The sequence below is a fragment of the Mauremys reevesii genome, unplaced genomic scaffold, assembly GCF_016161935.1.
Source record: "Mauremys reevesii isolate NIE-2019 unplaced genomic scaffold, ASM1616193v1 Contig48, whole genome shotgun sequence".
Lineage (NCBI taxonomy): Eukaryota > Metazoa > Chordata > Testudines > Geoemydidae > Mauremys > Mauremys reevesii.
Genome location: NW_024100860.1, coordinates 440,323 through 459,296, shown reverse-complemented (window position 1 = coordinate 459,296; position 18,974 = coordinate 440,323). Strand labels below are relative to the sequence as shown.

Here is an 18,974-nt window from a genome sequence, read left to right as displayed (position 1 = left end):
CTTTCCTCAGTAGTATTAGAGCCCAATCCTGCAATTGTTTAAGCTAATGAGTCAGTTTACGAGGTGACAAGTCTGAGAAAATACTTGCATGAATGAAGTTACTTCCTGTTTTGTATTGTTTCAGGATTGGGCTCTAAGGCAAGGAAACGGTAATGTGTGATTTAAGCACAACTTGCAACTGGATTTTTTAGGATTTGGCCAAATGTCTCTTATTACTCAACAACTGTTTTGCTAGGCCACAGTGGTGGCCAGTGAGCTGCAAAGCTCAGACTGAAACAGCAGATGAGATTTACAGTTATACACTGAGTCTTGTAGAGACACAAATGCCCTAGAGAAGACTGGCATGATGGATACTGCTGCAATCAGAGTTCTGGGGAACTCAGCAATGTATCCAGTTGTCCAATTGTATGATGTCACTTTAATAGGGAGAGGCATTAAAATAAGTCAGTTCAGGGACAGTGTTTCTGATTCAAGGAGGATTATGGCCTATGAACTATGGGAGGAATGCCGTACTTCTGCAGTTTTAAGGAGACAGCCTTGGCTTCAAATGTTTGTGACCCAAACCAATTTATTATTCCTGCTTCTTGAATATTTGTATTTGTTCTTTTTTTGTTTTTGGCCAGGAGGAAGGGTGGCAGATGGATGGTACTGTAGCCATACATTTTAACTGCAGGGCATCCACCAATTAACCACTTGTGAAAGGGACCCAAGGGTAATGTCACAGGTGACAGATAACCAGGAGACCTCAGATCAGTCTGTGACAAACATAACAATAATCTCAAGGCCTCAAGGGCTAAAAGCTCAGTGGAAGCGGAGTCTCTTTTATAGTGCCGATTTAAAGGGAAGCAAGCTGAAGCTTGTTCATGGTATGGGAGAGGTACCAAGCGGTGACTCTCTGATCCCAGGTGATAAACTCCTCCCAGCAAAGTACCGACTGAGACTACAACGCAGAGCTGCGGAGGAGGAAGAAATAGACGGGGTCCCCGGGATGTGGGAGCTCACTACACTCAAACTTTCCCAAGCCTGGCCTGAGGGCTCTCTGCTCGCTACAGAGTTATTTCGTCCCCTTCAAAAGTTCCCTTGGGGAAGCTGTGGGAGGAAGATCCCCTAGGGGCCGTGGCGAAGACCAGGAGCAGGTCTTGTGTCTCGGTGGTGGGGTGGCTGTTGGCTTTTCCTCCACCCCATTGCGCCCCGGGGCTCCCAAGTCAGCGCCCACCAGTTTGGGATTTATCTTTCCTAGGCGGACCTCTTCCCTTAACCTCCTTCTCCCCGCTTCATCCCTGCAGCATCTGCCTCAGCCTGGTCCTTGCACGGCTGAGCGAAGGGGCCGGGTAGAAATGCCGAGCAGCTCACCGAGATGAGGGTGCAGCTGCCCCTGGCGCTGGAGCAGGATGGAGGGAGGGGGAGACGCGCCCAGCGGCTGGGGTACACCGGGGGAAAGAGAATGAGGAGAGGAGCGGGTGCCCACACACACACAGAGAGGCGGAGAGCAAGGACACACACACACACAGTTGCACCCAGAGTCAGGCACCCCATGCCCAGTGCCTGAGACAAAGTGACAGAGCACGGGGCACAGACACCGTGTGAGAAGCAGGCACCGGGCTGAGATGCACATGAGAGAAAGACAGAGGGGCTGAGAGAAGACAGGCCCCGCCCACACTGACCGAGAGCGGGACGAGAGATACACACACACACCCACACACACCCACACACACACACACACACCAAAAGAGACAAACACACTGAGATTGTGACAGAGACACTTCAGGGACTGGCAGCCACACACCGAAAGAGGCTGATACACACACCTGGTGCCTGGGCGAATCACACACACAGCGTGATAACAGACACCCAGTGATCCCACACATGGCGATCTCACGGGGTTACACACACACGGTGATCTCTCACACACACAGACAGAGATCTCACACAGGATGATTATACACAGATGGTGATCTCTCTCTCTCACACACACACACACACACACACACTGATCTCACACAGATAGGGTGATTTTACACACGCAGCCAAGGTCATGATCACACACAAGAGACAGGCTGATCGCACACACACAGAGCGATCTCTCTTACAGGGTGATCACACACACACATGATCGTACACACCTCTCCAGGGACAGGAGAACGCCAGGCTCAGCTCGCGCTGAATCTGAGCACAGCAGCAGCAAACCCATCCTGGGTCTGGGCCTTTCTTCTCTCTCTTTTTCCATTTAGTCAAACAACACCTCCCAAGCCCTAAAAATGCCTGCCTGTGAAGCGAGGAGAGGCGCCGGGTCTGTAAATAAGAAGTGAGTACTGCACAATGGCATGTGTTTCTAGATCGCAGTCTGTCCGAACCCTCCTGGCCTGACCTCTTCCCTGAAACCCCTGCCGCACCCTGCAACCCCTGCCGCACCCTCCTGCATCCCGACCCCTGCCGCACTCCCACACCCTTCCTGGCCCGACCCCTGCTGCACTCCACACCCTCCTGCACCCCAACCCCTGCCCTGACCCCTGCTGCACCCCGACCTCCTGCCACACCCCGCACCCTCCTGGCCTGATCCCCTGCCCTGAAACCCATGCTGCACCCCGACCCCTGCCCTGAGACCCGTGCCGCACCCTGCATCCTCTGTCCTGACCCCTTCCCTGAGCCCCCTGCTTCACTCCTGCACCTCGCATCCTCCTTCACCCCACACCCTGCCCTGAGCCCCCTGTCACACCCCTCACCCTCCTGCACCCCTGGGGACAGGGAGGGGCAGAGTTGGGGGATTTGGGGAAGGGGTTGGAAAATGGGTGGGAAGGAGGCATGGGGGTGTGTGTCAGTAAATGCAGTCCTCAGGACAATGTACTAGTCCTCATGGTCATTTGAGTTTGAGACCCTGATGCAGAACCATTACTAGGTATTTTTGACCTAAAAAGGAAAATTCTCAACTGCCATTGGCTGCCATCTGTTTGTTCGCAGATAGAGTACCAGTGGAATAGGTCCTCATAAAAGAATGATCAGATCATTCATTTCACATGCTAATAATCTGAAATTGATGACTACTGTTCTTCATGTGCAAAATTCCATTGAAGTCTGTGGAAAAGAAACTATAGATTCTGAGCCTCCCCAAACACACACACGTGTATCATGAAAAAACAGTTTTGATTTTTAGATAAGTGGTTTTAGTGATGTGAAAAAAAGACCCTATATGATATTTACAAAAGGCCCCTTCCAAAAGGGAGACATGCATTGAATAAGTTAAATGAACACTATTGGGTTAAATTTGGCCCCAAATATAGGTTTCTAATAGCTTTTCTTCAGAAGCAGCTTTTTCAAAACTTAAGACCAAATAGAAATGTTTTAATAATGTTTTAGAAAATTCCAGTGGGGTAGTTCTTATAAACAAAGAGCAGTGATTCTCAAGCTTTGGTACTGGTGACCCTTTCACATAGCAAGTCCCCACCCACGTAAAAATTAAAAACAATAAAAAATATAAATAACACCATTATAAATCCTTGATGCAAAGCATGGTTTTAGGTGAAGGCAGACAGCTTGAGAATCCCCAACATCCTAGCCACACGAACCCCAAAGGGGTTGCAACCCCAGTTTGAGAACCCTGACAAAGAACCTCTGCAAAATTTGTGGCCTAAACACTGCAGTGTTGTGCCAATGCATAAGAATCAGAAAATGAAGCTAGTAAAAACAAAGTGAAACTGATCTACAGCCACTATCCAAGTTCAAAAATAAATATAAATTGTGCCAACCAGACTTTTAAAGGCCTTTCAATTTTTCCAATTTGATAATAGATTTTTAAAATGTTTTTATATTGCTACATATTTAACCTGATAAGCAGTTTTTAAATAGTTTTTTTCTAATTTGCATCTTATCAAGTGTCTAATTAGAATGTGTAGGCTGCTTTAAAGTACTAATACTGTAAGTACAGTGAAACCCCGTTATAACGCCGATGTTTGGGGTCCAAAAATTCCATGGTGATAAATGCAGGGTCGCGTATAGCGGGGTTTCAAGCTGGTCAGTTTGTCAGTGGTCCCCAATGCGGTGCATTGATGTGCTCTGCCTAGTGCCTAGTGCCCCTAGTGCCTAGTGCCTGAGCAGGGGAGAGAAGCTGCGCCCCGTGCCTACCGGGACAGAGAGCACCGCGCCCACAGCCCTGGAGTTCTCTATCCCCAGCAGGCGCGGGCCACGGCTTCTGTCCAAACGGACCATGAAATCTAGGCTTTTGTGTACTTTTATCCTATTCTATACAGATTTCATGGGGGAGACCAGTGTTTCTCAAACTGAGGGTCCTTACTTCTGTGCTGCCTTCAGAGCTGGGCTTCCAGCCAGCAGCTGCCACTCTCCGGCCTCCCAGCTTAAAGCGGCGCCCGCCAACACCAGCAGCACAGTGGTAAGGGTAGCAGCACCACAACCCCCACCCTCCACAGTAACTTTGTGACACCCCCGCCCACACACACAATACCTTTTGGATCAGGACCCTACAATTACAACACTGTGGCATTTCAGATTTAAATAGCTGAAATCATGACATTTATGGTTTTTAAAAGCCTATGACCGTAAAATTGACCAAAATGGACCGTAGGCCCCTACCAATAATATTCCATAGAGGAAGATTGACACCTGGTGGCCAATTGTGACCTTAAAGGGACACTGTCATATAGTTTAATATTTTCAGCCTAAACTGCCATAAATTCAGGGGAAAGTTACTTGGATTCTAAACTATCGCAGGCTCAATACTTGGGTAAACTCGAGTCAAGGATGAGAGTGCCTTACAATAAATTTGTAGTAATTAAAAATAACAAGTATTAAAAATACGGGAAATTCAAAGTTAAGTTAAACGTAAATTGCAACCCAACATTTATCAATTTGGAAATGTATAATTCAGGCTCTCAAACAACCTCAACTCTGCCTTTTCCGTGACTCTAGCCTCTAATCTTTCTTCCTGGAAAATGTGCCGTTTTCAAGTCCTTCACATAAGAGTTTGCGAGATAAGATCTCCATACTGAACTGGTGTTTTGATCAAGGGCTTTTGTACTGGCTCCAGGACAATTTGTAAAGCCAGTGTATTATTGGTTTAATGAACAGACCACTGCTGTCCCTTTGCAACTTTTTTCCCTTCGAGTGGTTATCCATTTCCACAGTTTGCTGACGGTGTGCAATGCACCCCACTCACCCATGTTCAGAGTCTCATGCACCTTGAGCATCCTCATATCCTGCACCGAGGGCATAAAAGGGTGGAGCAGGCCAGCCACCACTCAGTTCCTCTCATGCCTCCTGGCTTTGAGATGAACATGGGCAGTGAGCAGTGCTAACAAAATACCTGGCTCTTTTTAACTCTGTGCAGCGTGTAGATAGAGATAGCTAGTTGTTGCCCATTGGCATTTTGGTTTTTTAACCAGAATAGCTATTTCTTTCTGGTGTCAGGATGGCTTCTTTTAAGTCCCCTGGATTTACATACTGCCCATCAAACACGGGCACTATACCCTGTAATGTTTGGCATTTTCCGGGAACATTCCCCCAAACAAAATACATATTTGCAAGTCCTTCACTTGCAGGACCTGCAAATCTAGAGAAGCCCTGCTCCAGATGTACTTAATGGGTAAAGCAATGAGAGTAGCTTCAGGCCCTGGGTCAGATAACCATCCTGTAAATGTCTTCTCTGCTCCTTAGAGTGCTAGTACTGGGTCCCTCACTTCCTGGGCCTCATCAGCAACATCCTCTTTCAAAATCTGGCACGTTGGACAAGAAGCTTTCTGTGAAAAAGGTACAGGGCACGGAAGAGTCCAGAGATGATTCCAGACTAAGATCTCCTCAAAGAGAAGGATGGAGAACTCCAAGCTTTTATGCAGACCCAACTTATGCTTATCTTATGTCCGACAAAGTGTCTTTTGGACACATGCTGTGTTCCTACTGACAGTTGTCACAGACTTGCATCTGAACCAAGGTCGTTTCTAGCATTTTTGCCGCCCCAAGCAGCAAAAATAATAATAAAAGAAGCCGTCACGATTGGTGGCAGCTCTACCGCCGCTTCTTCTATGGCGGCAATTCGGGCAGCAGGTCCTTCGCTCCAAGAGGGAGGACGGCCCCACTGCCGAATTGCCGCCAACTGCTGCACGTGCCACCCTATCTTCATTGGCTGCCCAGGCACCTGCTTGCTACACTGGTGCCTGGAGCCGGCCCTGATCTTGCCTACTTTTCAAATGTTAGGCTGTCTTTTATTTTGATCTTAACTCTGAATTACCTTGGTTTCTAATGCTTCATTTTATTTGTTTTTCATAACTGCAGCATTACGAATTAAAAAAGAAAACAAACTTACATGTACTGTCAACTTTACTCACAGAGTTTAATGATTTGTTTTGTTTGGTTTCTGCCTGGGGATTTTCTTGATAATTTCTTTAAGACATTTTGAAATCTTTCCCATGCAAAGAAAGAAAGCTGGCAGAGAGCTCGGTGTTATGCAGAGAACAATAGGGGAGCTAAGAAACGGGGAACATTGTAGTACTTAGAAGTATGATAGGGGTCCCTCAGGTTCTGTGGTTACCAGGAGAACTGGAGGTTCTGGTGGAGCTACTGAACTTTGCAGGCACTCTGAGTTGAGATTAGTGGAGAAACTCTGAGGGGTGCAGGAATGCCTGAGAACATGGGGAAGTTAGTCCAGCTGAATGTTTTGGCCTCTGCCAATTGCTGCAGCTCCACAGTTTCCGTGTGTATTGGGTAGAACATTATAACTCATGCAAGTCATGGATTCCACGATTCTTCATATTTCTCTTTAGCTTAACTCTTTTCCCATCCCCTTTCTGCCCCTCCATACACACTTAGATTAAAGAAGTTATGTTGCTGTGGGAAAGGCACCACCACATATGTCTTCTGTAAGTGTGATGGTTGTCACCTACTCTTTGCAGTCAGGGATTTTATCTATGCATGCAGATTCTGCTGCCTACTTAAGAATATTAGAAAATGCTGCTGCTTGTTAGAAAATTCTGCTGCTTCCTACATCCTATATACAGGATGCTGAAGATTATACCATCATATGAATGGGGTTAAGAATTTGCCTCTGCAGAGGTACGGTAATGGCTGTTCTTTGCTGCCTCTGTAAGGACCCCATTGAGAGAAGGTCTTGGCTGGGAGTAGGTTGAGGCCAGGGACAATGAGTCAATCCAGGGTTATTACCATGTTTGTATACAGATGTTCAAGTAAGTTAACAATGAGAACTTTTGACCTGTGAATAGGCCCTCTCCACTTCACTGACTGATAGCAAAGTGCAGAGGAAAGATTGATTGGTTGCTACTTCTGATGTCACAATGATGCTACTTATGAATCACCTGAGTTACTGAGCAAATTGCACAGGATAGTTTGATTGGTTGGTTCTTCTGATGTCACAATGATGCTACTTGTAAATCACCTGAGTTACTGGTATAGCTCTGTCACCATCACCTCTGTTGAGACTGTTGAGAGCTTTTAGTAACTAGGGAATATATGAAGAGTTTGGGGTCTTCTGTCGTTGAAATAATCAAAGCCAATAATAAGGTGAGAGAACAAGCAGTGAATTTTATTAATATTGTGATTTTTTTTTAAAAAAAATGTCTCTGGCAAAGTAAGAAACTATTTTATGCAAAACATTAATGTAATCTAAAGTGTAACTCTGCTGAACTTGGAAAGTAGATTCATTTATTATACTGTGAAACCGGGATTTTTAGTTCCACTTTAAATGCAAACGTCAACCTGTTGGGTGAAAACCAAATCCACTTCAATTTAGGCTTAAACAATTTATTTTAGCCTTTATTATATATGTTTTTAGACAATGCTACTATCACGTATGAATTACATAAACATGCAAAAAAAGATAAGGCAAGACAAGGAAGTGCTCAAGTTATCTTCTTGGGGACAGGTGACTCTTCTGAAATCTCTGCTATGCTTGGCTATTTTTCCTCTGTCTCTTCTCCACTATTATGTCAATCATCTATTTTTTAATCCTCTGTTCTGTAACTTTGCGCAGACTCAGTAGAGGAAGCTACCTCATCTGTGTCTTTATCCATATATATTCTACTCTAACCCCCTAATTAAAAGCAGGGGCGGTTTAGTAATCCGGCCGCCCAAGCAGGGCGGCATGCCGCGGGGCGCGCTGCCGGGCGCTGGTCCCGTGGCCCGGGGACGTGCCTGCGGAGGGTGCGCTGGTCCCGCTGCCCAGTGGAGCTTCCGCAGGCATGCCTGCGGGAAGTCCACCGAGCCTCGGGACCAGGGAACTGTCTGCAGTCCTGCCTGCGGGTGGTCTACCCGAGCCGCGGGACCAGCAGACCCTCCGCAGGCATGCCTGCGGGAAGTCCACCCGAGCCACGGGACCAGGGAACCGTCTGCAGTCATGCCTGCGGGAGGTCTACCCGAGCCGCGGGACCAGCAGACCCTCCACAGGCATGCCTGCGGAGGTCCACTGAGCCGCAGGACCAGCAGACCCTCCGCAGTCATGCCTGCGGAGGTCTGCTGGTCCGGCGTTCGTGGACCTCCCGCAGGCATGACCGCGAAGGTCCGCTGGACCCGCCTGCCGCCTCCTGGGAAAATGATTTGTTAAAGATTTGTGTTACCTTAACTTGTTCTGGTTTTGGTATGATACAGAATCTAGAACCCAGGACTGGACAGTGAAAGGAGGATGGATTTTTCAGATATTTGGGCTTTTTTTTAATTGCACTTTTTTAAAGCCGTCATGCAGAGTGCCAAGGTTTAGGACCAAATTCTGCTCTTAGTTATACAACACAGAACTCAACAGTTACTCCAAACTTCTCTTGCTGTAGGAGGAAGCAGAACGTAGCTTATTCTTTTGGCTTTGTTTTCTAAGGTGTCTCTGGAGCTCATCATTTACGGGGACATCAGGAATTTTTAATTTTTTAAAATAGATTCAATATAACTACAAATAAAATGTGATGTGTTTTCCTCATAGGCAATAGCAGTGAAACACTGTTTGGAAAAGGACTCCAGTGAGCTTAACACAGAAGCTGTGCAGAGCAGAACAGGCTTTACTAGCAAACCAGTCAAAGGAACTGGAATAATTGATAATTTAAACTGGAAATCAGTAAGAACTGGTGCCATTTATGCCTTACCGACTCCCAGGGGAACTCTGCAAGCTCTATGTTGGAGAATAGTGTATTTCCACCAGAAGTTGTGTTTCGATACTGTCTTATTCTGGCTGTCCTTTTGGAGCATCTTAAAAGACTGTGACAAAGTTCCTCCTCTGCCTTGGTGGGTCCTGCACTTATTGGCGGATTTGCTCACCTCAGATATTCAGGGCAGCCCTCAGTTTGGCCAGTTTTATGGCTCAAACCTGCCATTCACTCAGCTAACCACATCACTTGCCAGCATGGGGAAAAGGAAGGAGAACAATCCCCACAGTCTCTGCTGACCCACCTAGTGGGCCAGGGAGACAGGCCAGGGATCTTCGCCTCTGGTGGGACCCACAGTCCAAGTCAACTCCTCTTATATCCAGTAGGAGGGGAGGAATGAGGGGAACCCAGGCCTTCCCTCTACTCTGGGTTTCAGCCCAGGGCCCTGTGGATCGCAGCTGTCCACAGTGTTACGTGTAACACCTGTGTGACAGCTACAACTCCCTGGGCTACTTCCCATAGCCTCCTCCCAACATCTTCTTTATCCTCACTACAGGATAGGCATGTGAACAATTCCACGTGACACTGCAAAGAGAAATTCTGGTAATGACTATATGAAGTTTTATTTGTAACACGATAGGTTGGGTGTTTCTGCCAAGCAGAAGGGGAAAAGTTTTTAAACCTGTCCATCTAGGTGAATTTTTCTTATCAATTCCTCTGCATTTTCTAGTCTGCAATCTGTTTCTACTTCCATTTATGGTGAATGAGGGACTGTAGTTCTATGCTCTCGCCTCAGAAATAAACACATCAAAAGCACTCATGTAGCACAGTGTAGAGCCGGTATTGTGGCAAGCAGGCATTGAGTTACAGTACTCACCCATGCCCAGCTGATGGAGCACTGTGCTTGATATTTACATTATCCTGAAGTGCGTTTTATAAGGCTGCCAGATATCCACCATCCATTTATTTTGGCACCCCAATGCACATAAGGTGGACAACATGCCTGGGCCACATGCTTTTCGCCGGGTTCTGTCATTTGGTTATTTTGAATATTATATTTAGATTATGATTTTCTATCAAGGAAATCTACACACACGTAGCTTTCCAATAAACATGACTTTAATGTTTCTCTGTTGGAATTAGAAGCTGCTAGAATTCAATTGTATATTACTAAGTGAACTCTACTGTACAACTTCATATTATAACTTTTGTTTGGATTTTTAGTTGCACTGAACTTTTAATGGCAGGTGAGATGCCATTAGTGAGAGTATAATGCTTAGACAGAAGAATGAATTTTCCTATTAGCAACTAAATTTTTTTTTTATTTTATAGCTAGACAATCTGAAGGCTTTAGTTCAACTGAAGAAGCAAAATGGATTCGCTGACAGTAAACTGAAGACATGGATGCAATCCTGTAAGCAGCTGGGGAAGGAAAAAGAAACGTTGCCGAAACAAATTGCTGACCGTAATGCTCTATTAAAGGAGCACAAGCCAAGTATGGGGTAGTTGAAGAAGGAAATGCTATACTAGAATGATTGTAAGGCTGCAAATCATTCCTGGAAGTCACGGTTTCTGTGACCTCTGTGAATTTTGCAGTGCTGGTGCAGCTGATCCCAGGATCTCAGCAGCTGGGGAAGCCCAGGAGCCAGCCGCGCTGGCCGTTGCTCAGTCAGCCCCAGGCACGGTCCCTGGAGCAGCAGTCTGGGACTCGTGGTGGTGGGGCCCTGAGCCACCTCTTCCCCCCCAGCACCAGCATTGCCCTGCTCTCTCTCTCCACTCCCCAACAGTCTTCAGGAGCATCCTCTCCCAGGCGGTAGGATTTAGTCCCAGGTATTTTTAGTAAAGTCATGGAGGGTCACGGGCCCTGACTTTTTGTTTATTGCCCGTGACCTGTCCATGACTTTTACTAAAAATACCCACGACTAAAACATAGCCTTAATCATGATCCTGTTTCTAACCTTAATGCATTTATTTAGAACACATGTTTTCAAAACCTCCATTATTACATTTGATTCAGATGAGGGGCCAGATCCTCATAAATCAGTATAGTTTCTGAAGCTCTGCTATAGTTGACTGTGGTTGCACAAGCACACGTCTTATGTACTTAATTAACAAATGAATGATTGAGATCATTGCATTCTAAACACATCTTTCCAGAGTCTCCTTAAAGTTATTTGTACAGGTAACGACTCTTTCCCTTGGTCAGGTGCTGATGAGGTTGCCATCTACCTACATTCACTGACCCAGGACAACGAGCCAGAGTATGAGCCAGACGGACTCCCAGAGGTGGTCAGAAAAGGTAATTGTTACTTCTTTAGAGGAGAATGGTCCACATTGTGGGGAGTGTGTGCGCGCACGCTTATCTAAATAATCGTGTTGTCATAGGTGTGACTTGGAAGCATTGTAAAAACTTGGACATCATTGGCCAAATCCAGCCCTCATATAGGTTGCAAGAGAGGGATTCTAGGCCCAGCCATTCCCATTATAAAACACCTTTTTCTTCTGGTTGATAGGAAGGGGGGAAATTTTTGCTTAAACATTTTTAACTAAATGTTTTTTCATTGAAATGTGCTGCATTGTCAAAACCGAAATGTATTACGGAGATGTATTGATTCGGACAAAGTTTTTGCTGAGCAGGGAGGGAGACCCCCAAATTGAAAGCCTGATGTTTTTTGATTCAATTTCATTTTATGAAAGCATTTGAAAGGCTTATGTTTTCATTCCAATCTAGAATAAAAACAAATTCTGAAAGCTCGAAAGGGGTCGCAAAACAAAATTGTCTCCCTCTGGCCGGCTCTATGTAGAACAATAGGAGAGACATCGTTTTCAGATGGAAATGATTTTCCAGTTAATGGTGTCCCTTTAAAGGAAAAAGAGAACATTTGCTTGGGGAAAACTCTTTTTGCCATTTTAGTAGAGTTGCTGTTACACAGATCCACACCCTTGCCTGAGTTCACCTATAAAATTCTAGGAACGCAAGATAGTCCTAATAATTCCCCCATTCTGTTATTCAGTGAGTAAATGCCATTTTACTTTCTTAAATTATTACCCGTTGTCATCTCCATCTTGAATTGAGCAAGATCAGATTGATTGGAACAATAAAGTAATTTAATCAACTGTGGTTAATGGCTGTTGCTTATTTTTCAGGCTTTGCTGATATTCCTACTGGGAAAACCAACCCCTGTGTTTTGCGCAGAACAGCGCTAAACCTAAAGACCAGTGCCCGTCTTGCTGCTCAAAGCCAAAATTTGTCACCATATGGCCAACGTTTACAAAGGCAGGTCAGCTAATTTTGCCAAGATCTCTAAACCGACAGCTGGTGGCAGCAAATCACCAAAGGTAACTGATCGTCAAAATGTATCTGAATGTGCAGGGCCTGGGAAATCCACATAATGTATTTATCTCTCCAAGTGAGTTTGAAGATATGCCGTGTTATTCATGCCTCCTTTATATCTGCCATGAATATAGTGAAGACAAGGTCATCAATGTAAATAAAATGAATAAAGCTTGGCACATAACAAAGATCTGGGCATAATGGTAAACTTAAAATTGTTGGTATGATCAAATCTGTGATCTCATGCCAAGTGCTCATTAACTTGGTAAATGGGAATGAGGTCAATCTTCCCACTTTAATGCTCATCCCAAATATTTGATTATTTCTTGAAAGGCCTGGATGCCTAGAGCAGGGGTGTGCGAATGCATATATGGATTACACGCAAAAGCACTCAAAAATTCGTATATGGTGGAATTAAGGCTTGTTGGCCCAATCTCCTGCTCAGCCAGCCCCAGTTCTCTTAGACTCATAGACTTTAAGGTCAGAAGGGGCCATTCTGCTCGGCTAGCCTGACCTCCTGCACCACGCAGGCCACAGAATGTCCCCACCCACTCCTGTAACAAACCCCTAACCTGTGTCTGAGTTACTGAAGTCCTCATATCGTGGTTTAAAGACCTCCAGGTGAGAGAATCCTCCAGCAAGTGACCCGTGCCCCATGCTGCAGAGGAAGGTGAAAACCCGCCAGGGCCTCTGCCAATCTGCCCTGGAGGAAAAATCCTTCCCGACCCCAAATATGGCAATCAGTTAAACCCTGAGCATGTGGGCCAGACTCACCAGCCAGACACCCAGGAAAGAATTCTCTGTAGTAACTCAGATCCCACCCCATCTAACATCACATCACAGACCACTGGGCATATTTACCTGCTAATAATCAAAGATCAATTGCCAAATTAATTGCCAAAATTAGGCTATCCCATCATACCGTTCCTCCATAAACTTATCAAGCTTAGTCTTGAAGCCAGATATGTATTTTGCCCCCGCTTCTCCCCTTGGAAGGCTGTTACATAATTTCTCTCACTAATGGTTAGAAACCTTCGTCTAATTTCAACTCTAAACGTCCTAGTGTCCAGTTTATATCCATTTGTTCTTGTGTCCACATTGGTACGAAGCTTAAATAATTCCTCTCCCTCCCTGATATTTATCCTTCTGATATATTTATAAAGAGCAATCAGATCTCCTCAGCCTTCTTTTGATTAGGCTAAACAAGCCAAGCTCTTTGAGTCTCCTTACATAAGACAGGTTTTCCATTTCTTGGATCATCCTAGTAGCCTTTCTCTGTACCTGTTCTAGTTTGAATTCATCCTTCTTAAACATGGGAGACCAGAACTGCACAAAATATTCCAGATGAGGTCTCACCAGTGCCTTGTATAACGGTACTAACCCTCCTTATCTTTACTGGAAATATCTCACCTGATGCATCCTAAAACCGCATTAGCTTTTTTCATGGCCATATCACATTGGCAGCTCATAGTCATCTTGTGATCAACCAATACTTCAAGGTCCTTCTCCTCCTCTGTTACTTCCAAATGATGCGTCCCAATTTATAACCAAAATTCTTGTTCTTAATCCCTAAATGCATGACCTTGCACTTTTCACGGTTAAATTTCATCCTATTACTATTACTCCAGTTTACAGGGTCATCCAGATCTTCCTGTGTGATATCCAGATCTTCCTGTGTGATATCCTGGTCCTTCTCTGTGTTAGCAATACCTCCCAGCTTTATTAGCACATTCCCACTTTTTGTTCCAAAGTCAGTAATAAAAAGATTAAATAAGATTGGTCCCAAAACCGATCCCTGAGGAACTCCACTAGTAACCTCCTTCCAGCCTGACAGTTCACCTTTCAGTATGACCTGTTGTAGTCTCCCCTTTAACCAGTTCCTTATCCACCTTTCAATTTTCATCTTGATCCCCATCTTTTCCAATTTAACGAATAACTTCCCCGGTGGAACCGTATCAAGTGCCTTACTGAAATCGAGGTAAATTAGATCCACTGCGTTTCCTTTGTCTAAAAAATCTGTTACCATCTCAAAGAAGGAGATCAGGTTGGTTCCACTCTGTCCCCCACCCCTGAAAATTTCAGCCCAAGCAATTAAAGTTTGTAAAGTTAGAAGCAGCAGAAAACAGGGTCTTCTTGTAATGGGAGGAGTCAGGTACCCTTAATAATAAATGGTCCTATTAGCTTTGCCAGTAATATATGTTGGTAACAATTCTGTTTTTGCTGGCACTAGAAGGATAAGCCCTGATGCTCACCTCTCACACAGGACCCACATCAGTGTAAATGGGATGAGAATTGGGGCCAATTACCTAGACTATCAGAAGCTTTGGCATTCAGGATTTCAATTGTCATGAAGCACACATATATAACTACTGAAGTTTTAGCTAACTGATGCTAAAATCATGTCAGAATTTGGTGGGGAGTGCAGAGACAAGGACGATTGTAATAGCAGTGGGGACTGGAATTTGAGAGAACCCCAAAGGTGTACACATTGTGAAATTTTTCAACAGTTTTACAAAGCTAGTGTTGACCATCACAACAAACATATTGTGAAGGTTATGTTAAATATTTAGAATGACATGACATTCTCCTGAATATTTCATAATACGTCTGACAGGATATCCTCTGCAGGCCAATGTAAATGCTTCAGGACTAAACAACTTTTTCAAGTGCTATCATATTTACAGAATAAACTATAGGACATTTACAAATTCATTATGAAATATCAGTAATTAAACTTAAATTACATATCTCAAAATACAGTTCTGCAGATTAGTGATTGAGCAAGAAGAGACTAGACAAGGAACTCCTGTGTACTACTCCTTAGCTTTGCCTATACCTTGTTAAATTATGTGACTTGTGATTTGTAAAGCATGGATGATAATGCGATTCTATCTTGAACATGGTGAGGAGTAGGTAGTTGCTGTAAAGCATTCTGCATAGCGCTGTTGTATTTTCAGAGTGATAACTATAAACATTGAAGATTCTTGCTTTTAGTGTGTGTCTGCTAATTCATATTATTCAGTCGCTTGAATGGGTCTTTCACTTCCTGCTGGTAATTAACAAGGTTCTCCAATACCACTAAAGCATGAGAATTTTTCTTTGTGTTACAGGTAGATGATACTCAGCAGTGCCAAGCAGAAACAGCTATTGAACCCATGGAATCTAGTTCAAGATCTCCTCTTTGCATGAAGAAGCAAAACACACAAGCTGTTGCTGAGAACTTGATGGAGAATCTCAACACACACCAAGGCAGATGTTCCTTGAGCACACAAAACTACCTGATCAAAATGAACAAGACAAAAACTGTATGGTACAGTAAACCTGAGTAGTATAAGTAGTATACCATGAAACAAACCCTAACCGCACCCTTGACCCCTTAAACTCTGCCCCTTGAACCAGTGATGAGCTGCCAAATTTTTAACAACGGGTTCCCTCCTCCTCCAAAATTTTAACAACGGGTTCTCCTTCCCTCCGTGGGGGTCGCCCCATCCAACCCTCATGTTCCTTAACACACACTCCGAGACCCTGACCCATCCCCCTTCCCTGTCCCCTGTTCCCTGCCCTCTGACTGCCCTGACCCCTATCCACCCCCACAACCCACCCTCCTGCCCCCTTACCACACTGCCTGGGGACCGGGTCCACTCTGCCAGGACCACGATCGACTGGTCCCGGGCCCGACTCCCGGGCCGGCGGCACCGGGCTGGGGCCGGCCGGCCCGACTCCCGCCGGGCCGGGCCGGCCGCACCGGGCCATGGCCCGAGCCGGCTCGGCCCGACTCCCGGCCGGCACTGGGGCCCGGCCGCCGGGCGGCAGCTGCGGGCCCGACTTCGGCCGGGCGCTGGGCTGGAGGAGCCGCGTCTGGGACCGGAGCTGCTGAGCCAGCCGCACCTCCTCCTCCTCCGCGCCCCAGCTTACCTGCTGGCTGCCTCCATGCTGCTTGTTCAGGCTTCCCGCGAACATCTGATTCGCGGGAAGCAGGGGAGGGGGAGGAGAAGGGGGCGGAGCAGGAGAGGAGTGGGCGGGAACTTTTGTTAAATTTAGCAGCCCTTAACAAGCGGTTCTAAAATGGCTGCTAAAATTTAACAACGGGTTTGTGCGAACCCGTGCGAACCCGCTGCAGCTCACCCCTGCCTTGAACCCCACTCACCTGTCACCAGAAGTCCCGCTCCGGGGGGTATTAATCCCAGGGTCAAGATGCCACATGACCGGAAGCAAGGTGTGTCACGTGACCATCCTCTACCACTCAGGAAGGGTTTCAGCCGCTGGGGACCACCCCGAGAGGAGATTTGACCAATCAAGGCAAGTTCTGGGGTGGAGTGACCCATCTGGATGTGGGTCATGTGACCCCTCTAAGAACTCCTCCTACTTCCCTCTACCAATCAGGATGGGGTTCACCCTGATAGGACCTCCCTCAGAGGAGATCTGACCAATCAGAGTGAGTTCTGGGGTGGGGTGACCTGTTCGGAAGTGGGTCGTGACCCCTCTAAGAACTCCTCCCAACGCCCTCTGCCAATCAGAGAGCAGCACCATTACCCCATAAGTCCCAGCTCCGGGCAGAGGAGGCCATCTCTGACCAAGGACACGTTTTTTAGAAATTGTGGAAAGGCTACTGAGAGGAAACGTGGACTCCTTTACCACCCCCATGAGAACTTCGGACTTTGTTTTAACCCCGAGCACCTTTAGACTTGTGGAGATAGCGCTACCTCAATGACAGTTCCAAGGAGGACCCTTTGACTCAACCGTTGGGTTCTTACACTGTTTGTTTTCTGAAAATCTCTCAACAGCTTAACGATGCTGTGACAGTACCTCCTATACGGCTTTTGACAGTACCTCCCATAAGGCTTTATGGAAATAATGCTTAGAATGTGTTTTATGGAACTATGCTTAGAATGTGTTTTATGCTACATATGCCATGTAACACATCTCCGTAAAGGTTATGATCTAATGAATGTATTAATCCTATTCGTATGCATGTATCATTTTTGTATTCAAAGTTATGAATGTTGGCTTGATTTCTAAATAACCTTAGTAGAGCATTTGGTCAGTTCCTGGGGAAAGGAATGTTGAAATTAAGTACCTAATCAAGAAACACTGAAAGGACAATGGATCTTGGAATGCTCCAATCCACATAAGAAGTCTACTTGAGGAAGTTCAAGGTAGCATGTAAACAATGGATGCTCCCTGTAAAAACTGTGAGTCATGCATGGATATGTGGCTTGCCCAAGTGACTCCAAAACTCCATCTTGAGCTGGACTTGGCACAGGAGTGAGGAGGGGTCTCCACCCCAAGAGAAAGTCTATTTAAACCCCTAGGAGAGCCCTCCATTTTGGCTTCAGCTGGCTAAAGAGACAGCCCCATCTCCCCCTCCCTGGGATACTTGAAAGAAATTGGAACAAAAGACAGTGACTGCAGGGGGTGTGAGTGATTGCTGGACCCAGGCTAAAAGGAGATTAGTCTGTAAAAGGGAGCATTGTGGAACTGGTGAGGATCTTATCTGTATTCAGTTTGATTAGATATAGATTTGCACATTTTCTTTTATTTTGCTTGGTGACTTACTTTGTTCTGTCTTTTACTACATGCATCCACTTAAATCCTACTTTCTGTCTTTAATAAAATCACTATTTACTTATTAATTAACTCAGAGTATGTATTAATACCTGGGGGAGCAAACAACTGTGCCTATGTCTCTATCAGAGTTATAGAGGGCAAACAATTGATGAGTTTATCCTGTATAAGCTTTATACAGGGTAAAAGGGATTTATTTGGGTTTAGACCCCATTGGGAGTTGGGCATCTGAGTTTAAAGATAGGAACACTTCTGTTAGCTGCTTTCAGGTAAACCTGCAGCTTTGGGGCAAGTAATTCAGACCCTGGGTCTGTGTTGGAGCAGCCGGGAGTGTCTGGCTCAGCAAGACAGGGAGCTGGCAGGGAAAGCAGGGCTTGAAGTAGTTTGGGAACATCAGGTGGCAGCTCCCAGGAGGTTTCTGTGATCCAGCCTGTCACAGTGGCGTAGTCAGCAGAATCTGTGCACATCTGATTGCTTTGAGGTACTGGTAGTGATTTTAAGTGAGTTTTGAGTGTGGTCGGCTGAAGAACAGACCAAGTGGTTACTGGTTTGTTATTTTCATTTGCTTATTTTGGGTAAGGGAAGTAGGGACAGAAAAGGAAGCAAAATAAGTAAGAGACAAGATCTGAAGATGCTAAACTGCACAGGTGCAAATTGCCCAGAAAGGCTGAACACTGGGCACTGTGAAAGTCTCTGTTAACGAAGAATCCCTGAGCTGAGTGCATCCCACTTTCAGTGAACTGCAGAGGGATGTGGCCCAGAAGAAAAAAGCAGGAAAATGACTAGCAGTGAAGCAGCTAACAAACTAGAGTTGGCTAGACTGGAAGCAAAAGAGAAAGAAAATGAACATAAAAGACTAATGGAGAGGGAGGAGGCTGCCCACGAGAGAGCTATGGAGGCAGAGACAGCAAGGGTGGAGGCAGAAGCAGCTTCCCACAAGAGAGCTATGGAGGCAGAGACAGCAAGGATGGAGGTAGAAAAGCCAGGAA

General features: G+C 45.7%; 1 long non-coding RNA gene across 1 annotated transcript; it reads left to right on the top strand.

The window, feature by feature from the left end:
- The first annotated feature begins 11,323 nt into the window (after window positions 1-11,323).
- On the top strand, window positions 11,324-15,673 carry LOC120394286. Its single transcript, XR_005592233.1, has 3 exons — window positions 11,324-11,385; window positions 12,234-12,425; window positions 15,531-15,673. It is a non-coding gene; the product is annotated as an uncharacterized LOC120394286 (long non-coding RNA).
- The last annotated feature ends 3,301 nt before the right edge of the window (window positions 15,674-18,974 follow it).